Here is a 27,557-nt window from a genome sequence, read left to right on the forward strand (position 1 = left end):
CGGCATGTAGGCGGCGAGGCGGGCGGCGAGGGAGACGGCGGGGGTAGCCCGCGGAAGTTTTTTTCTTCTTTTGTAAAATATGTTTAAGTTTGAACGAACTCGCCGATGTTTGCATCAAATTTCAGTCGTGTTTGCGCCGTATTTGAATTTTAAAAAAAACGTGGGCGCCGCGACTGGGGGGCATCACACCCCCAGTGCGCGGTTTAGCGCCGGCGCGTCCCCAGGGGGCGATTTTTTGCCCCTCCTGGGGGGCCAACGGCTGGAGATGCCCTTACAGTTTAGTAGTATCATAGCACCAACATGAACCACCTGACGCTACGGATTAGATAAATGCAGAGCCTCCTCTGTGCAGAAGCCAGGAAGGCTCATCATATCACTATGCAGATCCGGAATTTCCGTGTCTTCTTCCTCTGCGTCTGTGAAGTAGTCAGGAACGCTTCTCATAGCACTCTGCAAATCCAGCAATTTTGTGTCTTCTTCATCTGATTCTGTGAAGAAGCCAGGAACGCTCATCATAGCACTGTGCACATCCGCCGGAATCTTCGTGTCTCCTTCATCTGAGTCTGTGAAGAAACCAGGAACGTTCATCATATCACTGTGCAGATCTGGGATTCCCGTGTCTTCTTCCTCTGAGTCATCCGATGTTTTCACCCAAATTAAAGAGCCGTCTGATGTTGGGATGAACTGAACAACAGACGGAATAATCAGAACAGAGTATGCATAGATGAATTATTAGTTCAAGTGTCGGGTATTCTATACAGTAATATAGACGCATGAGGCGTCAAGTAGACAAAAAAAATAGACAACTACTCGTGTGTGTGTGTGTGTATTTGCTGATAAAGAAAGATCAGGCGGTGCGAGAATAAAAGCAATGCAACAGATAGCTTAGCAGGCACATACCATTTGTTTGATGTGAGCAAGCTTCGTCTTGTTCTTTTCGCACCACTTCACTAATGTACGGCAGCCATCAATGGATAGATATTCAAGCTTAGTCAGTTGTTGTATGCTGTTGGGCAAAGACCTGATGCACTCGCAGTACTCGATCTCAAGTTTCTCGAGAGAGGTAAGTTCTCCTAACCACTCCGGTAGAGATGTCAAGCTTCCACACCCAGATAGACTTAGTTCCTGTAGTGATGTCAGAGCAACCAACCAACCCGGGAGTTCTGCCTGGTCGAGAGACAATGATCGGAGGTGCAATGATTTCAGGGAGGGGAGGTGTTGGATAATCTCAGGTGAGGTGGTCAAATCACTGCAACTGTCGATGGTTAAACAACGAAGGGCAGGGAGGTGTTCAAGCAACCTCCACTGATGCATGGGCACCTTGCTGTAACCAACACTCAGATGAGTTGTTGGAGAAGAGGAGGAAGCAGTGTTGTGTGACAAGCTCTGTCCCCATGATGATAGCACATTATCACAATCTACTATGTCCAAAGACATAGCTCTAGGCTGACATGGTTTTATTCTCAACTTGGCACATTGCTCTATCCTCAACTCCACAAGGTATAGGACTTGGAACATGAGCTCACTTGCACCTTCCTCGCCACTGCTATATTATGTGTTCCAATCTTCCAAGCCCTCCATATAGCTGAGACTCAGCCGTTGTAGGTTTGGTAGTTGGCCAAGTGGTGGTAGCTTTTTGCACTTGGGTAAATCCAACAAATGTAAGCCCAAAATACTAGGGAGATGCAAAAGCCAACCAGGAATGCTAACACTCCTGTAACCAGCTATGGTCAATGTACGCACGCTGCTTGGTGGCACTAGTTTTTCCAACACATCATTGTCATCCACAAACCTAGCAGCATCTACAGTCCATTGAAATGTTAAATCTTTAATTCTTTGTTTCTCTATTAGTTTTATACTCTGTGCCTCTTCTGCAGACTTCACGTTTTCAAGTCTACCTATTATCAGCTCATGAGGATTTGTAGGCTTCAGCCGGATGATATTGCTGCTACAATTATCACTTGAAGCATGCACCACAAAGTGAGGCAATGAGGCAATATTTGACAGAAAGAGCAAAGATTCATCCAATCTAACCTCCTTTTCCACAATTAGAACCTTCAAACTAACCATATTAACCATACTATCAGGAAGCTTACTTAGGCCATGGCAGCCTAAGAGGTCCAATGTATGAAGCTTCCTAAGATTGGCAATACTTTCTGGTATACTGGAAAGGATGGAACTGTAAGAAAAGTCGAGATGCTCTAGATTCGAAAGGGTGCTGATAGAGTCAAGCAATCTGCCCATTTTATATTCTGATGGAGCGATGCGATCTATGCAGTGCGATAGATATAAGTACCTGAGTTTGATTAGATTGCTGAAAACCTCGGGCCACATTTCCGTATTAGTCACTTTACCCATAAGCCCAGCTGATAAATTCAAATATTGAAGTTTGGTAAAGCCACCAAAAGCTTCTGATATAGATATATTGCAGTATGATAAATCCAGATACACTAGCTGCTTGAGATCTGTGAATGATATTGGGAGCTTACGTATTCCAGTGCATACTGATAGGTCGAGATGCATCAGACCTTTCATGTCACCAATTGACTCCGGCAATGCCGATATTACGGGAGCCACTAAGGTTGAGGTAATTTAATTCTGAGAGCTCGGTTATACAACTGGGAATCACATGGCCTTGGATCTTTGGAGCATGAAGATATCTTAATTGCTTCAGTTGACCAATGGAATCAGGTAACCTACAAATAAGGCATTGACTTAAATCTAAGACATGGAGGCATGTAGCTAGTGAAAATGCATCCTCATGAAGTGCTAATTTGCCACAATCAAGAAAATGCAACGCCTTTATATTTGCAGGAGAAGTCATGGACAACTGCAACGGCTTCGTACAGTCCGTGAGCAATGCATAGCGGCATCTGTCTCCCCCAGCACCGCCCTTATCATTGACTTGATCGGCCAAGATGCTTCTTGCGAGATTGTGCACTAGGTCATGCATTGTGAACAATGCAACATCTTTGACCCGATGTCTATCACTCTGCAACAAAAATACCTAATGGTGTCAGAATTTTGAATTTACTTCATTTTATAGTAGTATATATTTATCAATAGAAGTACTTTCATAGCACTGTACAGAAGTGTAATCATAGAATATTTAATAGAAATTTCTGTACGATATGTTTCATGCCCATTTGGGATTAGTATTTCATATGAAACCTGTACAGGTTAAGAAGAAATTAGTTAGTACAGTGGACTAAAGAAACAAATATATGGGAGGATCAATCAAAAAAAGTTGGCCGTGCTTCCATGGGAGGAAGTACCATAACAGCAAGCTAGTTCCATTTCCATGTTGGATACTGCTTGGCAATAGAGCAGGAGCACCATCAACGAAGTGACAAATTTGCCACACCCATGCAATGCCTCTTCTCATGAATTTTTTTCTTCCATCTCCAAAGATGTACAGTGACTCATTGACCTTGATGTACAAATATAGAGAACAATGACTAGTTTTACACTTTAACAAGTATGGTAACCTATACATGTGTAGCGAAACAGTACATAATTGATATTACCTGACCACATGCCAAATATCACTTCTATGGGAATTTCAAGGTGCTGATATTTGGCTCACATGGGATGTAAACTCATTAGAAACTACACGCAGTTGCATTTTTTAAAAGACTCGCAGAGGTGTGTAGTATTAGAGTATATATGAACACTAGCACAGGTGTATTTTGTAAACTATGCATATATTTTTAATCTGTACGAAACAGATGCCAAAATAGGGGAACAATTTGTGCAAATTTATCTCATTTGTGCATTTCACAAATGATTATATTTTGTCACGATTTTTTGTTGAGCACAACCTCACATCTTTGTACAATATAATATTTATGATTTTGTTAAGTTGCATTTTTTTACAACATGGGCACCATACTATTATATGCACATGATAATATGCTTTTGCTCCAATGTGAGCTCAAATACATAAAATTGAAAATAATAGTATAATTATGTAGTAACTCACCGAAGGTGGCTTTGAATATTCGAGGAAGGACATTCCCAAGAGTTGTGTAATATATTTCTCGCAGAGCTGCATAGAATCAAATATCCTAGATGGCTCAATGAGTCGAAGAGCTATCCATTGGTGAAATAGATCATACTTCACTATATTGTGACCTTTTGGAAATATTGCACAATAAGAAAAGCACAACTTTAAGTATTCAGACATATGGCTATAGCTTAACCGCAAGGATGCAAGTACTTCATTATTTATGGATGATGGGTCCTCCGAAGTAGATACGTTCCATATATAATTGTCTCTCACCGACTCCCATTCATCAGACGTCTTGCCATTCAGAGCGTATCCAAGCGATTGAGCTGCTAAGGCGACACCTCCGCACTTGGTGGCAATCTCCCTTCCTGTATGCTTCAATTGTTTCTTGTCGACTCGATCTTTAAAGGCAGTCTTCTGTTTTATTATTTTCCAGCAATTATTGTCTGTTAAAGTCTCTAGCTTGTATGGCTCAATTGTATGACAAATTTCCCTTGCAATGGCTTCATCTCTTGTGGTTACAATAACTGTCACTGTGCTGGCCACACCAAGCCTTAGCATAGCCTTCAAAGATTTTAGTGTATCTGGATTCTTCTCCCACACATCATCTAAGACAATAAGAACATTCTTATCAACAAGTAGCACTCTGAGTTTATTATGTATCATCTGCCTTTCAGCTACATGGCTCTCTGCTGATAGTTGTAATATTATAGAGTTGCCAATTTTATTGAGGTCAAGATTTTGGGACACATAGACCCACACCTTACAGTAGTCTACGAACTGGGAATCGTTGAAAACTAACTGAGCCAAGGTTGTCTTGCCAATACCTTCAAAGCCATATATTGGAAGGACAGTAAACTCTGGTGTTATACTCCCAGATAAAGTAGCCACTATTTTCTGTTTTTCTTCAGTTCTCCCGACGATCAGTGCTTCTTCCACATCTGATGCTGTTTCTCTTCTGTCAGTAACTTGCTGCATATTAGAGACATTGTCTGACGTGGAGCTGAAACATGGGTTTTGATATGCCATCTTGTACAGTTCTTTTGTCGATTTCTTCAATGCATCAACCATCATATTCTTGGGATCAATTGTGGGACAAGGGGGCACGGCTGTCAACTGCAAGAAAATAGTATTTGTAAGTACATGGAATTGATCGAACAGGTATCACTGTCATCATCTCTTGGAAACCTAAATAAGTTTGAGATTATTTATAACAAAATCAAAGTTAATAGATGATTTTTAATTAGACTCCAAGAAAGTGCAAACCTGCAGCTGATAAAAGGTTGTTGTGAAAATACACCTTGGAAAAAATGCAATATCCCCAAACATAAGAAGTTTGATCCTCCAAAATTTGAGAAAGCGACGGTAGGACAAATTAAACCCTTCAAAGAATACAACATCCTACAGTACAAATCGGCAACACAACAACCCAATTTTATTTTATTTTGAAAAAAGAACTTCACCATAACAACCAAAACACCTACCTACGAACACACTCGGCACATGGTAGCTAACTAACTAGAATTTTGTCTAAGCTTAATTACCTGGATTTTTGCCCCAGTTTCAGTAGCAGACTCATCTGCACTTTTTGTTGCACCAAGTCTATCCATTATATGCTGTGTATCTGGTCTTTTTGCTAGGTTAAAGTCGGTGCACTCTATTGCTATCTCAGCGCAAACTTGTACTTGTACCAGTTGTGTGTCTGCCTGTGATTGATCCAACCTACTTTTCCACTGCTCAAGTACCTGCGAAATTGCCCTCACGTCTTATGAAAAGGACCAACATATCTTTTAAGGAACACATGGAAGATCTGTGTATCTTCATGTAAAGCAGAGTGCCAAAATTCAAAGAAAGCGTTAAAAAAAAGGAGTCCTAAAATAATTGCAAAACGCTTATGCCACCCCCGAAGCAACAGGCCATTACAAAGATTAATAGTCGCATAGCAAGCTACAACCAAACACAGTGAGCTTAGCTAAAACGAACAACTCAAACCGGCAAAGGAGGAGCATTCATATTGGAAATGGTACGTATAGCGTCCCACTATGTAACTATATATCACTTAATTTGTACACCCTCCATTCACAAATATAAGATGTTTTGGACATTTCCATTTGGACTACATATGGACTGAAATGAGTGAATAAACACACTTAAATGCGTCTATATACATTCGAATCAGAAAAATGTTAGAACATCTTATAATAATGGACATCTAAGGACAATTTAGCACGCCGTACTATGGCAAAATGTTACAACTCAAATATTTGTCAGCCGGATTGTAATAGATTGTAACATGTAGCTGCATTGTGGCTGTTAGAGTTATAATATAAGTCATGTACCCCTTTGTATTTATCCCGTTGTATAAGGAGTTTCCTGCATATGTTCCACACCTGTACATGTATATATATATCGGCCTATGGCCTCATGGGAATACAAGTTGCTTATACCTAACATGGTATTAGAGCTAGGTCAATTTTTTTGCACGCTGCAACTCGTGCTATTGATCTCTTCTGGCTTATCTCGTTCCCGATCGAAGCCCTTCTCGATCTCCCGGAGATCTCCCGATCGAATCGCTCCCCAGCCGGCCCGATCGTCACCATCCCGCTCCTCGTTCTCCAGCTCGGATCGATCTCCAGCCCGACCGTCCTCGTTCTCCAGCTCGGCTCGTTCTCCAGATCGGATCCCTCGCAGTGGCAGGCTCGATCCCAGCCGGCCCCAACCGATGCAGCTCCCAGCCGGCCTGATCCCAGCCGGCCTGATCTGGTGTGGACACAGATCCCAGCCGGCCTGCTTGGGATCCCAGCCGGCCTGCTCTCCTGCTTCCGATTGATCTGGTGTGGACACAGATCCCAGCCGGCCTGCTTGGGATCCCAGCCGGCCTGCTCTCCTGCTTCTGGCCCCAATCAACGCAGCTCCCGCCGGCCCTTGCCCCTGCGGTTCTTCAGCCGCCGACTGCTAGCTGCCCCTTGATCGATCTCTGCTAAAAAAAATGTCTGCTGCATCGGACTATGTTGCTGTTCCTCGATGTCCGGTGATCTTTGATGGTACTAACTACACCGAGTTTACTGGCTTCATGCGCATTCACATGCGTGGCATCCGTCTTTGGGGTGTTCTTTCTGGCGAGGTCTGCTGTCCGCCACGTCCAGTTCCTCCGGTGGCCCCTACTCCGCCAACTCCATCGGTTCTTCCTACGGATGCTAATCAGGCCGCCAAGGATGCGGCTAAGGTTGCTGATGAGGCTGCTGATCGTGCTTATGATGAGAGGGTTTTGGCTTATGAGGAGGCTCTTCAGACGTATCATGGTGCTCTGTCTGTTTACACCCAGTGGCTTGATGATGATGCTCGTGCTGCAGCTGTTCTCACTGCTACTGTTCTGCCTCAGTTTGCTTCTGAATTTCTGGGTCTTTCTACTGTCTTCGAGATGTGGACCCGTCTTTGTGAGCGCTATCAGCCCTCTGGTGATGCCTTATACCTCTCTGTGATCCGTCAGGAGCATGCTCTTCAGCAGGGTGACTCTTCTGTTGATGACTTCTATGGACAGAGTTCTGCTATCTGGCGCCAGCTTGATTCTCTTCGTAGTGCTGGGTGTCGTACCTGCCCCTGTTGCCAGGCTGTCCAGGCCAATTTGGAGTTTCATCGCGTCTATGAGTTCTTGTCTCGGCTCCGTAAGGAGTTTGAGCCCCGGCATGCTCAGTTGTTTGCTCGTGGCCGTATTTCTCTCATGGAGGCGCTTTCTGAGATTCGTGCTGAGGAGACTCGCTTACGTGGTGCTGGTTTGCTGGAGGTTCCCTCTGTGCTTGCTACTCGTGCTCCTACGCCACTTGCTCCACCGACCCCTTCTCGCTCGAGTGCTCCGCCGCTCTTGCCCACTCCTTCTGGAGGCTCAGGTCGCCCCCGTCCACATTGCGCCTATTGCAACAATGATGGTCATCTTGAGTCTCAGTGCTACACGAAGAAGAAACACCTGCGCAAGGCTCGATCATCATCTTCCGGGACTTCGTCATCTACCTCGACAGCTTCAGCCATTGCTTTGACTGAGCAGGATATTCTGAGACTTAAGCGTCTGCTCGCGGCTTCAGGTTCTTCCTCGACGGGTACTGCCGGTTCTGTGACTGATGCTTCCCGCACTGAGCAATCACCCTCTACACAGTCAGGTACATCCCCCTGGGTTCTGGACTCTGGAGCTTCTTTTCATATGTCTTCTCATTCTTCCACTTTGTCCTCTCTTCGATCACTGGATTCTCCTATTCATGTCTTCACTGCTGATGGTACTCCACTTTCTGTTGCTAGTAGAGGCAATCTTACTACTCCTTCTTATTCTGTTCCTGATGTTGCTCATGTTCCTCGACTTACCATGAATTTGTTTTCTGCTGGTCAACTTACGGATTCTGGTTGTCGCGTCATCCTTGATGTTGACTCTTGTTCTGTCCAGGACCGTCACACGCACACTCTGGTTGGGGCTGGCCCTCGCCGCCGTGATTCTCAGGGTCTTTGGGAGTTGGACTGGCTTCATGTTCCTTCTGCTGCCACCACCATCGCCAGTTCTTCCGCTTCTGTCGCCTCCGTCACTGGTTCCTTCCAGCAGTGGCATCATCTACTTGGTCATCTGTGTGGTTCTCGGTTGTCTTCTTTAGTTCGTCGAGGCCTTCTGGGGTCTGTCTCAGGAGATGTCTCTTTAGAGTGTCAGGGTTGTCATCTTGGCAAGCAGATTCAGTTACCATATTCACATAGTGAGTCAGTGTCTAAGCGTCCTTTCGATTTAGTCCATTCTGATGTATGGGGTCCGGCCCCTTTCGCTTCGAAAGGTGGTCATAAATACTATATTATTTTCATAGATGATTTCTCTCGTTACACATGGCTTTATTTCATGACTTCTCATTCTGAGGTGTTGTCTATTTATAAGCGTTTTGCTGCCATGGTTCATACTCAGTTCTCTTCACCCATTCGTGTTTTTCGTGCTGACTCCGCTGGCGAGTATATCTCTAAGATGTTGCGTGGTGTTCTTGCTGAGCACGGGACTCTCTCTCAATTCTCTTGTCCTGGTGCTCATGCTTAGAATGGTGTGGCTGAGCGAAAGCATCAACATCTTCTTGAGACGGCTCATGCATTGATGATTGCTACCTCTCTCTCGCCTCATTTTTGGGCTGAGGCCATCTCCACATCCACCTATCTTATCAATATACAGCCTTCCGCTGCTCTACAGGGTGGTGTTCCTTTCGAGCGACTTTTTGATCATTCTCCCGATTATTCGATGCTTCGCTCGTTTGGTTGTGTTTGCTATGTTCTTCTTGCCCCTCGCGAACGCACCAAACTGACCGCTCAGTCTGTTGAGTGTGTCTTCTTAGGCTACAGTGATGAGCATAAGGGCTATCGTTGTTGGGATCCTATTGGTCGTCGGATGCGTATCTCTCGAGATGTGACTTTTGAAGAGTGTCGTCCCTTCTACCCACGCCCATCTTCCTTGACTTTTTCAGTGCAGGATATCTCTTTCCTCACTTTTCCTGACTCACCTATCACTCCCGCCAAGACTGTACCTCTCCGTTCCACTTCCTCTCCTTCTCCACATCTAGTTGATTTGCAGCCACCATCATCCCCGGTCTCCTCGCCTCGCATGTCACCGGGTTCTCCACCTTCATCTCCGGTGACTTCCTCCCCGGTCTCCTCTCCCAGCCTGTCACCGGATTCTACACCTTCATCTTCGGTGACTTCTTCGTCGCCACCCCCTGATTCTACCTTGCGATTCCTCCTTCTATTATTCCATCTTTTCCTCAGCATTACACTCGTCGTCCACGACCAGTTGATGCCTCTGTGGATGGGTCGTCATCTTCCTCTCAGCCTACTTATGGCTTGCATTCTCGTCCTCGTCCGCCTGTTGATCGCTTTGGATTTCCCACCGCTGGTGCTGCTGTTCTTGAGCCGACTTCTTACCGACAGGCTGTTGTTCATCCTGAATGGCAGTTTGCGATGGCAGAGGAGATTGCTGCTCTTGAACGCACTGGTACCTGGGATCTTGTTTCTCTTCCTCCCAGAGTCCGTCCGATCACTTGTAAGTGGGTCTGCAAGGTTAAGACTCGCTCCGATGGTTCTCTTGAGCGTCACAAAGCTCGTCTTGTGGCTCGTGGTTTTCAGCAGGAGCATGGTCATGATTATGACGAGACTTTTGCTCCTGTGGCTCATATGACCACTGTTCGTACACTTCTTGCCGTTGCCTCTGCACGCCACTGGTCTATATGTCAGCTTGATGTTAAGAATGCCTTTCTTAATGGTGAGCTGCATGAGGAAGTGTACATGCAGCCACCACCTGGGTATTCTGTTCCTGATGGCATGGTATGTCGTCTTCGTCACTCTCTCTATGGCCTTAAGCAAGCCCCCCGCGCCTGGTTTGAGCGCTTTGCTTCTGTGATCACTGCTGCTGGTTTTTTAGCCAGTGCTCATGATCCAGCATTGTTTATTCACCTTTCTCCTCATGGACGGACTCTTCTTCTTCTTTATGTTGATGACATGATCATCACGGGGGATGACCCCGAGTATATTGCCTTTGTAAAGGCCCGTCTTAGTGAGCAGTTTCTTATGTCTGATCTTGGACCTCTTCGCTACTTTCTTGGGATTGAAGTATCTTCTACCTCTGATGGCTTTTTTATCTCCCAGGAAAAGTATATCCAGGATCTTCTTGCTCGTGCTGCTCTTACTGACGAGCGCGTTGTTGAGACTCCTATGGAGCTCAATGTTCACCTCCGTGCTACTGATGGTGATCCTCTCCCTGATCCGACGCGTTATCGTCATCTTGTTGGCAGTCTTGTCTATCTAGCTGTCACTCGTCCGGACATCTCTTATCCGGTTCATATTCTGAGTCAGTTTGTCTCTGCCCCCACCTCGGTTCACTATAGTCATCTCCTTCGTGTTCTTCGATATCTTCGAGGCACGATCTCTCACCGTCTATTCTTTCCTCGCTCCAGTTCTTTACAGCTCCAGGCCTATTCGGATGCTACGTGGGCTAGTGATCCTTCCGATCGCCGTTCACTTTCTGCTTATTGTGTTTTTCTTGGTGGTTCTCTCATTACCTGGAAGACGAAGAAACAGCTTGCAGTTTCCCGTTCGAGTGCCGAGGCTGAGTTGCGAGCAATGGCTCTTTTGACGGCAGAGGTGACTTGGTTACGGTGGTTACTTCAGGATTTTGGTGTTTCTGTCACTACACCGACTCTGCTTTTATCTGACAGTACAGGTGCTATCAGCATTGCACGCGATCCTGTGAAGCATGAGCTCACCAAGCATATTGGTGTTGATGCGTTCTATGTGCGCGCTGCTGTGCAGGATCAGGTTATTGCTCTTCAGTATGTGCCTTCCGAGTTACAGTTGGCGGATTTCCTGACGAAGGCTCAGACTAGAGCACAACATGGCTTTTATCTCTCCAAACTCAGTGTTGTTCATCCACCATGAGTTTGAGGGGGGGTGTTAGAGTTATAATATAAGTCATGTACCCCTTTGTATTTATCCCGTTGTATAAGGGGTTTCCTGCATATGTTCCACACCTGTACATGTATATATATATCGGCCTATGGCCTCATGGGAATACAAGTTGCTTATTCCTAACAGTAGCAACTGGTGTCACTATTCCTACGTATCTAGAAATTTTAAGATTATCTTGATACCTGCAGAAAAGATGTTTGATTTTTTTCCACCTAACCTACAAGTTGCATTACTTTGTGATCAAATAATGATATTAAGCTATGCGTAAATAGAAGAATGGAATCTCTCAGGTAAGAAATGGAAGAATGGTATTACACAAAGTAATGTAACTCAGTAATCTTGAAATCAAGCCTTCATGTTGGTACGGACACGTCTTACATTGTCAATATCAGCATATCCCTTCTCTCCTGTTAGTATCTCTATGATTATCATGCCAAGACTATATATGTCTAACTTGAATGTGATGTGCCTGCGCGTATAGAATTCTGGTGCCACATATCCCCTGCATGAATATTTATATAATCTAACTGATTAATGGGAAAAGGGACCAATATCGATTAATTCATACATAACAAAAGCGATTTCAATTTTCATAGCAACCTTACATAGTTCCAATCAGTTTTGAAGCAATAGTCTGGCTTTGTTTTTCATCAAAGCACCTCGAGAGACCAAAATCAGCAATTTTAGGCATCATATTATCATCTAGCAATATGTTTGCAGGTTTAAGATCCAGGTGAACGATGTGTTTTTGGTGAAGATAATATAAACCATCACAAATTCCGTTGATAATTTGATAGCGCTTTCTCCATTCAAGTCCACAAGATGCATCTACAAAATGGCAGCGAAGAAAGCTGGTTTAGTGTTTGAGATACTTGATGAAGTCCTTAACCATTAAAGGCCAAATATATTGATGCTTCAACCAAATAGTTCCATATGATCATACCGGTGATTTGCTTATCAAGACTCCCTTTAGGTAGATATTCAAAGCAGAGTAACCTTTGTCGTACTTCTGCCAAGACAAGTTGTCCTTGGTAGTCTAGCATTTCGCCTTGTGTATCACAGCAATATCCCAGGAACCGCACTATATTTTTGTGCTTTGCCTTCATCAGACAACGAACCTCTTCGCTGAATTTCTTCTCATCAATATCAACCATTTCGATAAGCTTCTTCACAGCAATTGTGCCATTGCCAAGCATTCCCTATAACAGCAACATGTGTTGGCAGCGTCAACTCTCAAATAAATTGTGATCAAGACATGCGCAACTGAGAGTTACCATCTTCATACCTTATAAACCCTTGCGAAGCCACCATACCCAATTTCCTTGTCATCAGCGAAACCGCTAGTGATGTGCTCCAGAAGTGATAATGGTAGGGCCTTTGGTTCTGCGGTTTTATCATATAGCATACGCTCCAGTTCACTTGGGGTAATAGCTTGGCTATCCATTTGCAGTTAGTACAAACAAAGTACTGTTGAACCAAGACGAAATGCAACTGCATTATTTATGAAGCTATTAAACATGGCTCCAAGATTACTAAATGAAGATGAAAGGCAAGTAAATATCATATGACAATACACTTACAAAAAATACAATAAATACAACACCTTTAAGAAAACACTTCACAGTGTCAAACACATAATATTGTGTCACGTATGTATGGCGCATATACACCTGACCCGGCCGTGGCTATCATTAGGAGAGATAGAGCTTAGGTTGTAACCGAATGCCTCTTTGTAATCTCTCTCTCTTATCTCTTGTTCTCCAAGATGTAATCTTCTTATCTCTCTAGAAGATCTCCAACTACTTTGTATGCGCTGTTGCTAGGGAGGTGTGCCCCTGATTATATAACACGTAACGCGTCCCTCTGAACAAGGTAAGACGCTTCTGCCTATTCGCACATGGTAATCAGAGCTGCCTCTTCCAAACTCATCTAGGGTTCCAGTAGCAATAGCATCCATGTCTTCCTCCTCCGCCACCTTCCACTCAAGCCTAAACGGCCAGGTCACGGAGAAGCTCTCCCGCACAAATTATGTGCTATGGCGGACACAGATCACGCCCCAGCTGAGAGGGGCCGGTCTCTTTGGCTATGCGGACGGCACCATGCCGGAACCAGCTAGCCTTCTCGTCATCAAGGACAAGGATGGGAAGGAGACTTCTGAGCCCAACCCTCTCCACCCCATCTGGGTCAAGGAGGACCAGCAGGTGCTCGGCTTCCTGCTAAGCAACCTCTCAAAAGAGGTGCTCGTCACGGTGACCACGATCACCACCGCGCACGCGCTCTGGACGGTGCTGGCGGCGCTGGCGGGCATGTTTTCATCGCAGTCCTTGAGCCGCGTCAACAACATCCGCACCGCCCTCATCAATGCCTAAAAAGGTAATCAATCAGTCTCCGCCTACTTCGCCTATATGCGTGGCCTCGCCGATGAGCTCGCCTCGGCCGGCAAAGCCATCCAGGATGACGAGATGATCTCCTACATCATCCATGGGCTGGACATGGACTACCAGCCTCTTGTCTCGGCCCTCGACGCCCGCGTCACGCCCGTCTCCCTCGACGAACTCTTTGCCATGCTCAGCAACTTCGATCAGCGCGTGGCCCAGTTCCAGAACTCCGGTGGTGGCTTCAAGTCGTCTGCAAATGCGGCCACGCGTGGATGTGGCGGCTACTCCTCGCGCCACCGCGGTCCTCCTCGTCCCAAGGGCAAGCACGGCGGTCCCGGCAACTCCACCAACTCAAGCCCTCGCTCCGGGCGCCCCAACTCCACCAACACCAGGGGGCGCCGTGGTGGCTATGGCAAGTCCCGCTCCGATGCTGTCCGTTGTCAGATCTGCGGCAAGCCTGGCCACACGGCCAAGGACTGCTGGTACAGATTTGATGAGGACGATGCATCTTCTGAAGACGATGACAAGGTGGCCGCCGCCGCGGAGGGAGCCTATGGCATGGATACCAACTGGTATCTAGACAGCTGCGCCACCAACCATCTACGGGCGAGCTGGAGAAGGTGACTCTCCGCGAGAAGTATCAAGGGAAGGATCAGATCCACACCGCCAGCGGTGCAGGTATGAGGATCAGTCATATAGGTCATTCAGTTTTTCGTACCCCTTCCCGTAAGATCCATCTTCGTAAAATCTTGCATGTTCCTAGTGCCAACAAAAACCTTCTGTCTGTTCATCGCATCACCATTGACAATAATGTTTTCATTGAGTTTCATCCCTCTTTCTTCTTGATCAAGGATCATGCCACGAGGAAAACTCTCTATCGAGGTAGATGCGTTCGAGGACTTTACCCGTTGCTTCCGGAGTTTCGAAGAAACAATAAACAAGCTTGTGGTGCTATCAAGCTTTCGTCCACACGATGGCACGATCGTCTAGGACATGCCTCTTTTTCCTTAGTTGAACGTTTGCTTAGGAAGAATAAGCTCCCGTTTGTTGGTGAGCGTAATGTTGAAACTATTTGTGATTCATGCCAAAGAGCAAAATGTCATCAATTGCCTTATCCCATCTCTACAAGTGTCTCTACTAAACCTTTGCAATTAATATTTTCTGATGTTTGGGGTCCTGCCCCTAGCTCTGTTGGGAGACACACATACTATGTTAGTTTTATTGATGACTACAACAAGTTTTCTTGGATCTATCTTCTTAAGAAAAGATCTGAAGTGTTTCAAGTATTTAAAAACTTCCAAGCACTCGTTGAACGCCAGTTTGATAGCAAAATACTTGTTGTCCAATCCGACTGGGGAGGGGAATATGAGAAGCTCAATTCCTTCTTCCAAACACTTGGCATTTCCCATCATGTGTCATGCCCTCACGCTCACCAACAAAACGGCTCAGCGGAGCGCAAGCATAGGCACATAGTTGAAGTTGGTTTAGCTCTCCTAGCAGGTGCCTCTATGCCCCTCAAATTCTGGGATGAGGCCTTCCTCACTTCTGTACACATTATCAACATGCTTCCAAGTCGTGTCATAAACAATGAAACTCCCACCGAAAGACTCCATGTCAAACCAGATTATACATCGCTTCGTGTCTTTGGGTGCTCATGTTGGCCAAATCTCCGTCCTTACAACACTCGCAAACTAATGTTTCGCTCAAAACAGTGTGTTTTTCTTGGGTATAGTGCTCAACACAAGGGGGTTAAGTGTCTTGACGTCTCTACTGGTCGCGTCTATATTTTAAGAGATGTGGTTTTTGACGAGACTAAGTTTCCTTTCTCTGAACTTCATCCCAATGCCGGCGCATTACTCCGCAAAGAAATCCTTCTTTTATCTCCTAATCTTACCGGGCTTGCTCAAGGGGCACAAAACTGTGATGATTCTATGATGACTAACTCTCTTACTGCATTGCATGAGTTGTATGATGATGCAGGAGACCGTACAGAAAAAAATGGACGAGAAAATCCTGAAGAAATTGGTGCAGCCGGGCCTTATTTCATGTGTCCAGAATCTAGGAGCAAATCCTCCTCGGGATCGGGGCTGACAGGCGCTGCAGATCCGTCAGCCGAATCCCCCTCGGGATCTGCACCCACTGCAGGCCTGGGTCGATCCGCCCCGGAGTCCGTGCCAACAACTGCCTCAGGTGCGCCCGACCGAGCGACAGGAGCCGGTCCCGCACCTGGTCTGCGCCAACCAGCAGCTGGCGACCGCGTGATCGCCGTTCCGCGCCAATCCCCCACGCCCATGTGTCCGCCGCCTGTGAGCGCTCGCTTCCCGGTCCAACCGGTGTGCTACAAGCGGCGCGATCTGCGTCGACCGACCGGCGTGGGCTCCACCGCTGACGCACGGGGGGCTGAGCCTGGATCTTCTGCGCCTCGTCTGCACGTCAGTGGCTCATCTGCCGCCACAGAAGATCCAGCGCCTGATGCAGCTGATCCGGTGCCCGACGCAGCTACTGCAACCGCACCCTCCTTGGGATCGGTGCCTGGTGCAACTCCGTAGATGCCGTGGGATCCTCTACACCAGCACCGCGACGTACACGACTGCAGAAAGGGGTAATCCAACCTATTGATTATAAGCATATAACAAAATATGGTATGATCTGCTCCACAGGAGAACCAGGAGAACCATACACGCTTGAGGAAGCACTTGGTGATGAACATTGGAGAGAGGCCATGACAGAAGAATACATGGCCCTAAAAAGGAACAAAACATGGCATTTGGTCCCTCCACAGCAAGGTAAAAACATCATTGATTGCAAGTGGGTATTTAGGATCAAAAGGAAATCTGATGGAACCATTGATCGCTACAAAGCACGGCTTGTGGCAAAGGGTTTTAAACAACGGTATGGTATAGACTATGAGGACACCTTTAGTCCTGTTGTTAAAGCAGCCACCATCCGTCTTGTCTTGTCTATTGCAGTCTCCAGAGGTTGGAGTCTTAGACAACTAGATGTAAAGAACGCGTTTCTTCATGGTGTTCTGGAAGAGGAAGTGTACATGAAACAACCACCTGGGTTTGAAAGTAAGAATAAACCTCTTCATGTGTGCAAACTTGATAAAGCACTATATGGTTTGAAACAAGCTCCTAGAGCATGGTACTCACGTCTCAGTCACAAAATGCAGACACTTAGTTTTATACCTTCTAAGTCAGATACCTCACTGTTCATTTACAATAAGTGCAACACACATATATTTGTTCTCATATATGTTGATGATATTATTGTCACAAGTTCATCTGATGAGGCTATCTCAGGACTCTTGAAGGATCTTAGTGTAGAATTTGCTCTCACGGATCTTGGAGAGTTGCACTACTTTCTAGGGATAGAGGTGAAGAAGCATGAAGATGGCATTCATCTATCTCAAGAAAAGTATGCAACAGATTTGGTAAAAAAGGCTGGCTTGCAAGGTTGTAAACCCTCATCTACTCCATTGTCTAGTTCTGAAAAATTATCTCTCACAGAGGGGCAACCATTGAACTCAGATGACAGCACAAAGTACAGAAGTCTAGTAGGTGCACTTCAATATTTAACACTTACAAGACCTGATATTTCGTTTGCTGTCAATAAAGTCTGCCAGTTTCTTCATGCACCTACTACAGTTCATTGGACTGCTGCAAAGCGCATAGTCAGATATGTTAAGCACACCCTCAATGTTGGTCTTAATCTTAGTAAGTCATCATCTACACTTGTGAGTGCCTTCTTAGATTCAGATTGGGCAGGATGCCTGGATGATAGACGTTCAACTGGTGGCTTTGCAGTATTCTTTGGTCCTAACCTGATTTCATGGTGTGCAAGAAAACAGGCCACAGTCTCCAGATCCAGCACAGAGGCAGAGTACAAAGCATTAGCAAATGCTACAGCTGAGATTATATGGGTACAGTCCATGCTGAAAGAACTTGGTGTTAAAAGTGCAAAGGTTCCCTGTCTGTGGTGTGATAACTTGGGTGCTACATATCTGTCTGCTAACCCTGTTTTTCATGCCAGGACAAAACATATAGAGATTGACTTCCATTTTGTCAGAGAAAGAGTGGCTCAAAAGCAGCTTGACATTTGCTTTGTGCATTCTCAGGATCAAATTGCAGATCCTTTCATTTAAGACTTGGATTTTTTTGTTTAATTCCTTTTTAATTTCTTTAATGATTAATTGGAATTCCAATTAATTATTTTGGCTGACTGTTTTTACATAAATAATAAGTAAAAAAGAAGTAGGAACTAGAATGAACAGTGCAGTAGCAATAAATGCGAGAATATTGACTTCCATAACCTCTTTATTTTTTATTTGGAAAAAGGCTTTCGCCCCGCTTTATATATATAGAAATGACTGACCACAGCTCAGATACAAACACACACCATCACAAGACACGCACACATTCAAGGTTGGATACATAGGCGCTGAGCGCAACAACACTACCCCTAGTACTACAAGAGCAACCGGAGTCCTCAACCGTGGACACGCCAACGCAAAGAGAAGAAGCCGCATATGACGAACCGTGTGCTCCAAAGCGGCGCCTTCAGGAAGGTTGCGACACCAAAACACCGTCACCGCCCGACCCGAGGATCAGAGTTTCCCCTGAAGCAACACGACGGGCAATGAGAGCCGCGACGACGCCTTCAAGAAGGGAGCGAGCTTCGCCGCCACCAGTCCGTCCGAAGATAGAACATGTTTTCACCCCGGCTAACACTCACCACCACCGGACGCCACATCCCATTGACCACGCCGCCCACACGGCCATGGCCACCGCGCAGCACCTAACCATGAGCTCTACCCAAGAGCACCACGGAGCCACCACCAGGACACCACCAGACCCACCGCTACCCCAACCAAAGATACGAGCGGAAAGGAACCGCCTTTCGCACCCCTGGGCTGCCCCCAACGCCGAAACCCAGAGGCCGGCCAAAATTGGCCTCCATCGACCCGTCCTGCTGCCGAGCGCGAGACGAGCATGATCCTGCTGCCGGGCGTGAGACGAGCTCGGTCTTGCTGCCGGGGGCGAGACGAGGTCAGTCCTGCTGCCAGGCGCGAGACGAGGTCGGTCCTGCTGCCGAGCACGAGACGAGCGATGGACCGAAGTCGGGGGAGGGCCGAACCTTCAACGAAGGTAGCAACCAGCCGATGAGGAGAGGGCCGAAGGTCAAAATGGGCCGCCTACAAACAAGCCGGCGCCGGAAAGCCAGCCGCTGCCCCAGTCGACCCGCCGAGCTGCTATGGAGCCGACACGGTGAAGCCCCCTCGCCGCCGCCGCCCACAGCCGGGACCGCAGCCACGCCAGGCCGGGGCCCCAAACCTGCGCCGCCAGCTGGAAAAAAGGTGAAATCCAGCCGACACGCAACACCACCACTGTCGGTGTCAAAACCGGCGGATCTCGGGTAGGGGGTCCCGAACTGTGCGTCTAAGGCGGATGGTAACAGGAGGCAGGGGACACAATGTTTTACCCAGGTTCGGGCCCTCTTGATGGAGGTAAAACCCTACGTCCTGCTTGATTTATTCTTGATGATATGGGTATTACAAGAGTTGATCTACCACGAGATCGGAGAGGCTAAACCCTAGAAGCTAGCCTATGGTACGATTGTTGTTGTCCTACGGACTAAACCCTCCGGTTTATATAGACACCGGAGGGGGTTAGGGTTACATAGAGTCGGTTACAATGAGAGGAGATCTACATATCCGTATTGCCAAGCTTGCCTTCCACGCCAAGGAAAGTCCCATCCGGACACAGGACAAAGTATTCAATCTTGTACCTTCATAGTCCAACAGTCCGGACAAAGGTTATAGTCCGGCTGTCCGGACACCCCCTAATCCAGGACTCCCTTAGTAGCCCCTGAACCAGGCTTCAATGACGACGAGTCCGGCGCGCAGATTGTCTTCGGCATTGCAAGGCGGGTTCCTCCTCCGAATACTTCATAGAATATTTTGAACACGAGGATCGTGTCTGGCTCTGCAAAACAAGTTCCACATACCATCATAGAGAGAGAGTAACGTTTTCACAAATCTAATCTGCTGACGTATTCTGTAGCGTGACATCACACCATCGCCAAGCCTTCATTCGAATCATTTTTTACTGTCCCACCTCAGCGCGTTTTGCGAGGCGGTTTCCTTGACACGTCTTATCAAAGTAGAGATCGTGTCCCCTTATCACGGGATTCTCATCAATACGGGCGTGGGTAACCCAACCGTGCCATTGATTACAACGCTTGGGGGATAAGCGAGTTTTACCAGGCTGGTGGGGACGCATAGTTTCATCCGCCCATATAAAGGGACAAGGATTCACCTTTTCATCCACGCCTTCTTCCTCCTTTGCTCATCCATTTTCGCACACTCGAGCTCCAGCGCCCAAGTCCGCATTTCCCACCTCAACCCTCTCCAACCATGTCCGGAGAGGGAGGCAGGTGGATGGTCTCCTCCGTCACGAAGGGACACATCAAGAAGCTGAGGAGAGCCGGATACCTGCCCGACGACATCGCGCACCGGCTCCCAGATGAGGGGCAGCTCATCCCCACCCCAGGCCCCACGAGAGGGTAGTGTTCATTACCCATTTCCTCCGCGGACTGGGATTCCCTCTCCACCCATTCGTCTGGGGGCTCATGTTCTACTACGGCCTGGATTTCCATGATCTGGCCCCAAACTTCATCCTTAACATCTTGGCGTTTATCGTCGTGTGCGAGGCCTTCCTCCGCATCAAGCCCCACTTCGGCTTATGGCTGAAGACCTTTAATGTCAAGGCGAAGGTAGTGAGCGACCGCTAGGCGGAGTGCGGAGGCGCCATGGTGGGCAAGATGCCCAATGTCACATGGCTCGAGGGCTCCTTCGTGGAGACCATAAAGGGGTGGCAATCGGGGTGGTTCTATATCACCGAGCCGCGTGACCCCGAACGGGCAGCGGCCCCCGAGTTCCGATCTGGCATCCCCACGTGGCTCACCTCCTGGCAAGAGAAGGGCCTGTCCTGGGGTAGTTCGGGAGAGCTGACCAGACTCCAAACATGTATCCAAAACATGGTGAGCAAGAAGCTCAGACTCGTCAACGTAGTCCAGGTCATACTCATTCGCCGGATCCTCCTGTGTCAACGACGGGCTTTCAACTTGTGGGAGTTCGACCCGGCCCAACACCAAACTCTGAACAGGCTCTTCGACACAACACACGAGGATGCCTGGAAGATGCTATTCAAGGGCGCCGAGGTTCCCCCTCCCACTACCGAGAATCGCGGATTCTGCGCGAAGCGCCAAGCCAACGCGGTAAGCTGTTTTTACCTCTAACAGGATACTCATTTTTCATAGTTTGACTCTATGCGGGATCAAAGCTCCCGTACCTTTGACAGGACTGGTAGGAGATGGCCGGACAGATCGACTGTCCGGCTCCTTTGCCCGAAGGCCCAGTAGACGCCCGCTTGGTGGAGCTGCTGGTTCCGGCACCTTATGTGGTGCCGGAGAAGAAGGCCACGAGAACCCGAAAGTGTTCCCGGCGCCCGGTGGTGTCGGACTCGTCATCCGATGACTCCTAGGCGCATTCCTCCCACGAAGATGAGGAGGAGGAAAAAGAGGCTTCTTCCCCTCTAACAGGGGAAGAAAAGAAAAGGAAGGTCGCCCCAACGGGGGAGGCCGGAGGGTCCAAGAAGGGAAGGACCCTTCCTCCGGACTACTCCACCAACGCTGCCGACGGCGAAGAGGAGTGGCCGCCCAGGGCCAAGCCCCTGGCGAAGTCGTAAGTATTCGGACACCAGAGTGACTCGTAGTGTTCCTTTATTGCACAACTTCTCCTAACGCCGAATATAATCATGCAGACCGCCCCGAGCTCAAGTCGACATATCATCGAGTGGTTCCTTGGATTCGTCGGATGTGAATAGCTTTTCACTTCCGACCACTTCCACCCCTCGCCCTACGGACAACGCTGAGGTGTTGTCCCAAAAGGTTCCAAGCCAAGGGGAGGTGGTCCTGGAGGCGCCGCAAGGCGACCTTCTGGACTGCAGGCGAAAAGGGAGCAAGGCTCCCAAGGGCTCCAAGTCCGGCCCTGGGCCGAACACCGCACCGGAACCTTCAGTGGTTCCGGACTCCGACAGGCGGCCCCCCACTAAGAAGGGCAAGCCTACCACGCCGGTGACCTCCGTCCAACCGGATGCACCGGATAACTTGCTGGAGGTGCTTAACGGTGCCTCTATCGACGAGGAGCACCGCACTATTATGAGTGCGGTGATCCAGAAAGTTCAGTCCGCCAAAAGCGGGCTAACTGAAGTCTGTGCCAGCCTTCTAACAGGCTTTGAGTTATGTAAAAAATATATGAAAATATTACCGCATAGAAAATAGCCCCTGATGCTCTGTTTGGTGTTCACAAAGAAAAGCCGAATAGAGGATCTAATAATAAACACAAGAGTCTAACATAAGTATGTCAATATGGGTATGCAGGCTGCACTGCTGACCTCTGCCGCACTGACTGCGGAGGTCGATGCGTTGAAGCAGAGCCTCGAGCGGTCCGAGAAAGAGCTCGGCCTTACCAAGAAGCAGCTCGAGGAGAAAGAAGGTAAGTAATACCTTGTGTAAGTATATTGAAAAGATGTGGTTGCGAAAAATGACAGGATCATCGTGGCTATGGCAGGGGCCACAAATGAGGTGGCGACCCTGAAGCAAGCACTATCCGAGGCCGAAAGCAAAGCGGCCACGGAGTGTACCGAGCGAGGGAAACAGGAAGCGCGGGTGGAGGAGGTGCAGCAAGAGCTCCAGGCTCTCGTGAAAAAATACGAGAGTTTGGAGTTTGACTCGAAGACGCGAGAGTCCGAGCTCGCGCCGGCCCTTGAAAGCGCCAAGTCTGCCAAGGCCGAAACCCAAAAAGCCCTCAGGAAATTGAGGCGATGAAGAAGATAGCGGCGGGTAAGGCATTCATTATGCAAAGCAAGCACGTGAAAGTGAATTACTTGTTACTTACCCGAGTCCGGAGCTCTCCAGGAGCGTTCGCAGATTTGCCCCACAGCGTGTCAGATGCCGCCATCTACTACCGGGCCGAGGAAGGGAGCTCGACGGAGAAGGTGTTCTGGTCTCAGTATGCTGAGACCGGACACCCGGTGCCCTGGAGCGACCAGCTGAAGCAATTGGTCGAGCTCCATAAGGTGGCCGAATAGGCCATGAGGGGTCTTATAGTCCAGCTGTGGCCTGGAGAGGCCATGCCTGGGAGCTACTTTGGGCTGGTGAGGCGGCTGGCGGATGCCTGTCCGTGGCTTGAAGTCATCAAGCGCTCCGTCTGCATCGAGGGCACCCGCAGGGCGCTTGCCCGTGTTAAAGTACACTGGGGCAAGATGGATGCTGAGAAGCTGGTGAAGGACGGGCCACCGCAGGGGAAGGAGCATCGCAACCCCGAGATGTACTATGAGGGCTTCCTGAAGGGTGCCCGCCTTGTGGCGGATGAATGTTCCAAGGATATAATTTTTGAGTGAACTCGCATTTGTGATCCTGTACGCTGAAAACTTTTTCATATGCGCTATGCAACTCTTGTTTGAATTTAAAATATTACCTTCTATACGGCCGTTTATTAAATCTAAGAGATGGCGAGTCGTCGGTTTCTGCCCCCATGCCACGAGTGCTGGGGTGTTCGGGATAAACCTGAGCACTCTTTTTCCCATTCTTGGGTCCTTCGAGAGAGGTGCTTAGCACAACGAACAAGGCAATCATACTATAATGCGTTATCACTCTCACTTAGCCAGGAAATTCCATAATTTTAAATTTTGGTGAAGCCCCTAGTGTTTGGAAGACCGAGTTCGGGGCGCTATACACGCCTAGGCCGGACAAAGCCGGCTCCTCGCCCTAAGCGGCATAAGTCTTTAGGGACTCGAAACCTCTCGAACAGCGACCAGCTCTCCCCCTATCATGACAGTCAGTTTTAGCTTTCTCTACTGAGGTGCTTAGCCCAGCTGAACCGGGGCACAATCGCAATAGTTATCCCAGTGCTACCTTAGCCGATATAGCGGAACGTAAGGTACCAAAACATGGGAGCCGGGCAAACCCAACTATTGACCAAAGACATGATTCGGAGCTGATGCATATAATGCTATAAGTTCAGAGTGCCGCACTTGTGAAAGTGTTCGAACTTCTCACCCCGTGTTATGGGGTGCTTGAGCCCCTGGCGTATTGGTCGTACCAAAGTGTACGGGTGCTAAATGTCATGACTGAACATATATACATAAAAAGGAATGGATGGAGAATGCAATAATAGACTGAAGCTAAGCATTGTTTATTCGAAAAAGGTGCATTAAAGCAGAACGATACAAATAGTGCGATAAGCAAGAGGTGGGACTATTTGACATGTCCCCTCCAGGGGCGAGCTGTGGGATAGTATTTAAGACAGGTATTTTGCTCGTTATAGAGACCACCTGGGATTTCCACGGTGTGACATAGCTTTCTGCCTCCATGGTTGTTGTATCGTGTGTGCGGCAATTGTACTGCTGTACAGGTCTTCCGGAGAGTAAAGTCCTGAAAGTAAGAAAAAATGGTAAAATCGGCAGCCCCTAGTGTGGTTGAGCCGCGTTTTTGGGGCGTGCCGTGGTCGTGCCCCTCCCCCTATGCCCATGGTATTTTCATAGCATAATTATGTACGCGTAGCACGGATTTCGCCATTTCGCGAGGGCTGGAGTTGGGGCCGTATTGCTATTCTCGCTCGGAACGTGCCAGACGGTCTTATTGTAGGTTACTCCGGGCGCGTTTGACGGTGTCCGGACGTTTTATCGCCAGACTGGAGAATTGCCTTGAGAGGCTGCTTTGGACTTCCGCTGCGAGGGCCGCCGTGTGCTCCTCCATTCGGAGAGAGCGCTCGGTGTTTCCGTTGACTGTAATGACTCCCCGAGGTCCTGGCATCTTGAGCTTGAGGTATGCGTAGTGCGGCACCGCATTGAACTTTGCAAACGCGGTTCGCCCGGGTAGTGCATGGTAGCCACTGCGGAACGGGACTATATCGAAGATTAACTCCTCACTTCGGAAATTATTCGAGGATCCGAAGACCACTTCAAGTGTGACTGAGCCTGTGCAATGGGCCTCTACACCTGCTATGACGCCCTTAAAGGTCATTTTTGTGGGTTTAATCCTTGAGAGATATATGCCCATTTTGCGCACTGTGTCCTGATAAAGCAGGTTCAGGCTGCTACTGCCGTCCATAAGGACTCGAGTGAGGTGAAATCCGTCAATGATTGGGTCTAGAACCAATGCGGCAAATCCGCCATGGCGGATACTAGTGGGGTGGTCCCTGCGATTGAAAGTGATCAGGCACGAGGACCATGGGTTGAACTTTGGGGCGACTGGCTCCAACGCGTATACGTCCCTTAACGCACGCTTCCGCTCCCTCTTAGGGATGTGGGTTGTGTATATTATGTTCACCGTCTGCACTTGTGGGGGAAACCCCTTCCGTCCTCCGGTGTTCGGCGGTCGGGGCTCCTCCTCGTCGCCGCTATGTAGCCGCTTGTCTTTATTTTCGGCATTTAACTTGCCGGCCTGCTTGAACACCCAACAATCCCTGTTGGTGTGGTTGGCTGGCTTGTCAGGGGTGCCATGTATCTGACACAAGCGATCGAGTATACAGTCCAAACTGGACGGGCCCGGAGTGCTTCTTTTGAATGACTTTTTCCGTTGACCGGGCTTAGAGCCTCTGAATCCGGCATTAACTGTCGTATCCTCGGTATTGTCGCTGTTAATGCGGCGCTTGTGCTTGTTGCGACGTGACCTGCCACTGCTGTCCTTGGTATCCGAATTAACAGGGCTCTTTGACATGTTATTACTACGAGTTAGCCAGCTGTCTTCTCCCAAGCAAAAGCGGGTCATGAGTGTCGTGAGGGCTGCCATATATTTCGGCTTTTCCTGTCCAAGGTGCCGGGCAAGCCACTCGTCGCGGATGTTATGCTTGAAATCTGCTAGGCCTCTGTATCCGGACAGTCGACGATTTGATTTTTCTTAGTTAGGAACCGTGTCCAGAATTTCCTGGCCGATTCCTCTGGCTGTTGAATTATGTGGCTCAAGTCATCGGCATCTGGTGGTCGCACATAGGTGCCTTGGAAGTTGTCGAGGAATGCGGCTTCCAGGTCCTCCCAACAACCTATGGATTCTGCTGGCAAGCTGTTGAGCCAATGCCGGGCTGGTCCTTTAAGCTTGAGTGGGAGGTATTTGATGGCGTGTAGGTCGTCACCACGGGCCATGTGGATATGAAGGAGATAGTCCTCGATCCATACCGCGGGATCTGTCGTACCATCATATGATTCGATATTCACGGGTTTAAAACCCTCTGAGATTTGATGATCCATTACTTCATCTGTGAAGCATAACGGGTGTGCGGCGCCTCTGTATTGGGCTATATCACGACGCAGCTCGAATGAGTTTTGTCTGTTGTGTTTGGCCCGGCCGGATTTACTTTTGTTGTATCCAGCGTGACAGTTATTGTCTCGTGTCGTGGGGCGCCCACGTGATCCGTAGATCGATCTTGTTTGCCTTGCTTTGTCCTCCAATATATCTCGCAGGTCTAGCACGTTTCCCCGAGTCTTGGTATTTTTTGAGTGGCGCCGGGGTGCGGCTTGAGTTGTGGGCCGAGAGGCCTCTCTGTCGCGGCCACGAGGTGGCCGGTCAGCCGTGTCATACGTTGGGGACGTAGGTTTAGATGCTTCCTCCTCTAATCGGGGTAGCAACCTGCGTTTTGGGTAGCTTTTGGAGGGGCGTTCGAGTTCATATTCCTCGGCCGCAAGGACTTCAGTCCATCTGTCGGCTAGCAAGTCTTGATCAGCTCTAAGCTGCTGCTACTTTTTCTTAAGGCTATTTGTTGTGGCTATAAGCCGGCGCTTGAAGCGCTCTTGCTCAATGGGATCCTCAGGCACGACAAATTCGTTGTCGCCGAGGCTTGCCTCATCTTCGGAGGGAGGTATGTAATTATCACCATCTTCCTCTCTATCTACCGCTCTCTCATGAGGGCTGGCTTCTCCATCCTCCTGTGCTGAATCTTGCTGGAGGGGGTTGTCTTCGGCACTGTCCAGGGTGTTATTATCTTCTGTGCCTGAATCACCGTTTTTGCTTTGGCGGGACTTAGAGCGGCGCCACTGACGCTGATGCTTAGGTTGCTTCTTGGAGGGGTCATCCTCCGCTGTTCCGTCGCCATTGCCATCTTTGGGTGTGTCCACCATATATATGTCATACGACGAGGTGGCTTTCCAGTGCCCTATAGGCGCTGGTTCCTGTTCGTCTTCTACATCATCGTCTATACCGTCGATGTCTTTGGAGTCGAGGTCGAGCATGTCGGTCAAGTTATCGACAGTGGCTATGAAGTGGGTGGTGGGTGGGCGTTGAAGTTCTTCGTCGTCCGCATCCCAATCCTGCCGGTCATAATCCGGCCAGGACTCTCCTGACAAAGAGAGAGACCTTAGTGAATTCAGTATGTCGCCGAAGGGCGAGTGCTGAAAGATATCCGCGGAAGTGAACTCCATGATCGGCGCCCAATCGAATTCGATTGGCAGGCGCGCAGATGGTCCAGAGTCCAGAGGAGAGTCCGGCGATGGGGAGTCACGGGCCTCGCGAAGGATAAGGTTGGTGTTCGGTTCGATCTCTGTTGAGGCTGCTGCCTCCGCGGCAAGGTCTAACCACCCGCCCTCGGATGGCGCAGTTGGCTCCGAATTAAAGGTCGAAGCGGCTGTAGGTGCGGTCTCTAGGAC

General features: G+C 48.5%; 2 pseudogenes; one reads left to right on the top strand and one right to left on the bottom strand.

Annotated features, from left to right (window-relative positions):
* Nucleotides 1-315: 315 nt before the first annotated feature.
* LOC119299073 lies at nt 316-12,920 on the bottom strand (annotated as a pseudogene).
* Nucleotides 12,921-13,920: 1,000 nt separating this feature from the next.
* On the top strand, nt 13,921-14,059 carry LOC119304611 (annotated as a pseudogene).
* Nucleotides 14,060-27,557: the final 13,498 nt, after the last annotated feature.

This window comes from Triticum dicoccoides, chromosome 5A, assembly GCF_002162155.2.
Source record: "Triticum dicoccoides isolate Atlit2015 ecotype Zavitan chromosome 5A, WEW_v2.0, whole genome shotgun sequence".
NCBI lineage: Eukaryota > Viridiplantae > Streptophyta > Magnoliopsida > Poales > Poaceae > Triticum > Triticum dicoccoides.